The sequence below is a fragment of the Pteronotus mesoamericanus genome, unplaced genomic scaffold, assembly GCF_021234165.1.
Source record: "Pteronotus mesoamericanus isolate MK-2021 breed Mesoamerican mustached bat unplaced genomic scaffold, CSHL_Meso_final contig_171, whole genome shotgun sequence".
Lineage (NCBI taxonomy): Eukaryota > Metazoa > Chordata > Mammalia > Chiroptera > Mormoopidae > Pteronotus > Pteronotus mesoamericanus.
The window spans coordinates 454,084-458,722 of NW_026555070.1; positions in this window are offsets into that span (position 1 = coordinate 454,084).

Genomic DNA, 4,639 nt, shown 5'->3' on the forward strand with positions numbered 1-4,639 from the left:
TGGAAGAGAATTTGACTGTGGTTGAACAAAGCCTCTATAGCAGCACATCACCGATGTGGCCATTACATAGCCGGCAGTTACTGCCCTTAATGCAGGGCCTGGTGACGTGTGCTTGTTGCAGTCTGGCTCACCACGAAGCAGTCGGTCATAAAACCAATACATGGACAACAGTCCCGATGACTGACAATAGGGGCATAGTTCGGGGAATTAGGGCGTGGCATGCTAGGGGACACTCTGCAGCCGCTAAGAATGAGACAGCCCTGCGTTCCTGACATGGGAAAATCCCAGGAGTATTGCTCCATGAGACAAAAAGCCCAGGAACTCTGCACACAGCATCATTGCATTTCAGCTAAAAACACAAATGGCACGCAAGAGAGCACACACGTACGGCGCCCTCAAAGTCTGTTTCAGGCAGCGCGCTGTGGCTCCCTCTGAGAAGAAGCGGCAGTGTGAGAGTTACAGGGACATTTCTGTATTTTCACTTTTACAATGAGGTTGTATTCTATTGATATTTTTAAAGCTCCAGAAAATATCTTGTTGTTAAACATTCCTTTAAAGCATGGCCCCTCCCTCTCTCCCCACCCCCACGGCTGGCTGCATCGTTATTTAACTCATTCTTTCTGTTGGGTATTTAGGATGTTACCAACTCTTCACCATTACAAATTAAATCTGGATAAATATCTTTATACATTAATCTTCGGGTGCCTTTAATGTTACGGAAATATACCTCAGAAATGGAAATGCTGGATTTAAGTGGTTTTGTTAATAGTTCTTGATGTGTTTTGCAAAGTTGCCTTGGGAAAAGTGGTCCACATCTCCAGGAGTGGATGCAAAGTCCTACTTCATAGAGCAGTTGATAGCACTAGGCAGGATCCGGATTTTAAACTGTCTACTGGTGTGACATCCATGCATCCATTCTAAGTGTCCCACTTATTTATTCCTTGTCACAACCTCACTTTGCTTTTTATAGGTGAAACGAGGTGCAGAGTACTCAAACCACTCGGTCAACAGTCTGAATTAAATAAGCCCAACTTTCATTTCTGATTTCTTTTTTCAATCTGGACCTCTCTCTTTTTTTTCTCAATGAGTTTGAGTAAAGGTTTGTCAATCTTGTTGATCTCTTCAAAGAATCAGCTAGTGGATTCATGGGTCTTTTGTGTTGATTTTTAAGACCCTATTTCATTTATTTCTGCTCTAATCTTTATTATTACCTTCCTTCTACTCACTTCGGGCTTCGTTTGTTTGTTGTTGTTGTTGTTGTTTTCCAGTTCCTTTAAGTGTAAAGTTAGATTGTTATTTGTGTTTTTATGGTGGTCATTTCCTGCAGTAGGCCTGTGACGCCGTGAACTTGCCTCTTAGGCTCGCTATGCCAGTGTCACACAGGTTTGGGTTGCTGCATCCTCGTTTTCATTTGTTTCAAGGTCTCTTTTGCTTTCTTCCTTGATCTCATTGTTAACCCACTCATTGTTTAGTAACATGGTATTTAGCCTCCATGCCTTTGTGTGTTCTTCAGTGTTTAGGTCAGAGAAGATGCTTGATATGATTCCAATCTTCTTAAATTTATTGAGACTTAGTTTGTGTTCTAACATGTGGTCTATCCTAGAAAATGTTCTATGTGCACTTGAATGTATATTCTGCTGCTTTAGGGTGAAATGCTCTGAAAATATCAATTAAATCCATCTGATCTAGCATGTCGTTTAAGGCTGCTATCCCTTGTTGATTTTCTGCCTGGAAGATCTACCCCTGAAGTCGATGGGTGTTAAAATCCCCAACTATGACTGCATTTCTGTCAGTATCTCCCTTTATGTCCATCAAGATTTGCTTCACATATTTAGTTGCTCCTATGCTGGGTGTATAAATGTTTACTAGGGTTATATCCTCTTGTTGGATTATTCCCTTTATCACTATGTAGTGTCCTTCTTTGTGACTTACTATAGCCTTTGTTTTAAAGTTTATTTTGTCAGATATAAGTATTGCTACCCCAGCTTTTTTTTTTTCATTTCCATTTGTATGAAATATCTTTGTCTATCTCTTTACTTTTAGTCTGCATGTATCTTTTGTTCTGAGATGGGTCTCTTGTAGACATTATATACATGGATCTTGCTTTCTTACTTATTCAGCTACCCTATGTCTTTTGAGAGCATTTAAGCCCTTTACATTTAAAGTGATTATTGATAGGTTGACAAATAAATACAAAGGATTTAAAGAAAATATTATGAACAGCTATATGCCAACAAATTAGACAATCTGGAAGAAATGGATACATTTCTAGAAAAATACAGTCTTCCAAAATTGAATCAGAGAATCTGAATAGACAAGTTACAACTAGTGAATTGAAGCAGTAACTTAAAAAAAATCCCAACAAACAAAAATCCTGGACTGGAAGGCTTCACAGGTGAATTTTACGAAACATTCAAAGAAAAACTAACACCTATGCTTCTCGAATTATCCAAAAAATTTCAAGAAGAGGGACGACTTCCAGGCTTATTTTATAAGACCAGCATTATATTAATTCCAAAACCAGATGAAGACACTACAAACAAAGAAAATTATAGGTCAATATCCCTGATGAACATAGCATAGATGCTAAAATCCTCAAGAAAATATTAGTAAATCGGATTCAGCAATATATTAAAAAGATCATACACCATGATCAAGTGGGATTTACTCCAGGGATGCAAGGATGGCACGATATCCACGAATCAATAAACAAAACACACTACATAAACAAAATGAAGGATGAAAGTCACATGATCAACCAATAGATACAGAAAAAGCATTTGATAAAATCCAGCACCATTTATGATAAATACTCTCAGCAAAGTGGGAGTAAAGGGAATGTACCTCAGTGTAGTAAAGGCCACAGCCTACATCATACTCAACGGGCAAAAACAACTAAACGTGTTTCCCTTAAGACTGGAAGCAAGACAGGGATGTCTGCTTTCATCTGTCTTATTCAGCATAGTCCTGGAAGTCCTGGCCACAGCGATCAGACAAGAAAAAGAAATAAAAGGCATCCAAATTGGAAAGGGGGAAGTAAAACTGTTGTTATTCACAGATAACATGATACCGTACATAGAAAATCCTAAAGACTCCATGAAAAACTACCAGAACTGATAACTCAGTAAAGTAGCAGGAAACAAAATTAATATCCAGAAATTAGTGACATTTCTATACACCAACAATGAACTATCAAAAAGAGAAATCAAGAAAATCCCATTTATTACTGCAACAAAAAAATTAGGTACCTAAGAATAAACTTTTTTATTACTCATCCAAAGATATGTTTATTGATTTTGGGGAGCAGGAAATGGAAAAAGAGAAAGAAACATTGATCTCTTACTTCCTGTATGTGCCCCAACCAAGAATGGAAGTTGCAACCTAGGTATGGGATTTCACCAAGACTTGAACCCACAACCTTTTGGTGTATGAGATGGTGCTCCAACCAGCTGAGCCACCAGCCAGGGCAACCTAGGAAGAAATTTAACCAAAGAGGTGAAAGAACTGTACTTGGAAAACTATAGGATATTGAAGGAAGAAAGAAATTGAGGAAGATAAAAATAAGTAAAAGCATATACTGTGTTCATGGACTGGAAGAATTAATATCATTATATGTCCACACTACCAAAGCAATCTACAGATTCAATGCAATTCCTGTTAAAATACCAATGACACATTTCACAGATCTAGAATAAATAGTCCAAAAATTTATATGGAACTAAAGAAGACCTCAAATAGTCTTAGCAATCTTGTGAAAGAAGAATAAAGTTGGACAGATCACAATAACTGGTATAAAACTCTACAAGGCCACTGTAATTAAGACAGTCTGGTACTGGCACAAAAACAGGTATATAGGTCAATGGAACAGGAACTGAGAGCCCAGAAATAAACCCACACATTTGTAGTCAATTAATATTTGACAAAGGAGGCAAGAGCACACAGGGGAGTAAAGACAGCCTCTTCAATAAATGGTGTTGGGAGAACTGGACTGGTATATGCAAAAAATGAAAGTAGCCCACAAAATTATACCATATACCAGAGTAAACTGAAAATGGATAAAGACTTAAATGTAAGCCATGAAACCATAAATATCCTAGAGGAAAACATAGGCGATACAATTTTAGATATCTTTTGTAGCAATATTTTTGCCAGTACATTACCTCAGGCAAGGGAAACAAAGAGAAAAAAACAAATGGGACTACATCAAACTACAAAGCTTCTGCACAGCAAAAGAAACCATCAACAAAATGATAAGGGAAACCACTGCATGGGAGAACATTTTCGCCAGTGAGACATCTAATAAGGAGTTAATATCCAAATTTATAAAGAACTTACACAACTCAATACCAGAAAGATAAACAATCCAATTAAAAAAATGGGCAAAGGACCTGCATAGACCCTTCTCCAAAGAGGGCGTGTGGATGGGCAACACACACGTAAAAAATTCTCAATGTCCCTGATCATCAGAGAGATGCAAATTAAAACCACAATGAGAAACCATCTCCTACCTGTCAGAATGGCCACCATCAATAAACCGACAAACAAGTGCAGGGGAGGCTGTGCAGGACAGGGAGCCCTCGTGCCCTGCTGGTGGGAAGGCCGGCTGGTGCAGCCACCGTGGAGAGCAGTGTGGACTTTC